Raw genomic sequence first — 239 nt, forward strand, 5'->3', positions numbered from 1 at the left:
AAACCCAATAAAACATTAATGCATAATGTTGCTGCTGCTGTTGCTGCTGTTGCTGCTGTTGCTGCTGTTGCTGCTGCTTCCCATTGCACATTCCGTTGTGAAATGTGAGTAAAACTATGCTGCTGCTGCTGCTGCTGTTGCTGCTGTTGCTGCTGCTGCTGCTGCTTCGTATTCTGTGAGTTGTGTTTTTTTAAATTTAGTTTGCTTACTTTCTTCGCTGTCTGTTGGCTGAAGACGCG

General features: G+C 45.2%; 1 protein-coding gene across 1 annotated transcript in view; it reads right to left on the reverse strand.

Moving 5' to 3' along the window:
• EMH_0034200 (uncharacterized protein) overlaps positions 1-239 on the reverse strand; it is a gene marked incomplete at both ends in the record, with an annotated part of 3,481 nt that overhangs the window by 2,442 nt on the left and 800 nt on the right. The window lies entirely within an intron of this gene.

The sequence above is a fragment of the Eimeria mitis genome, genomic scaffold (assembly GCF_000499745.2).
Source record: "Eimeria mitis Houghton genomic scaffold, Emh_scaff1304, whole genome shotgun sequence".
Classification (NCBI taxonomy): domain Eukaryota; phylum Apicomplexa; class Conoidasida; order Eucoccidiorida; family Eimeriidae; genus Eimeria; species Eimeria mitis.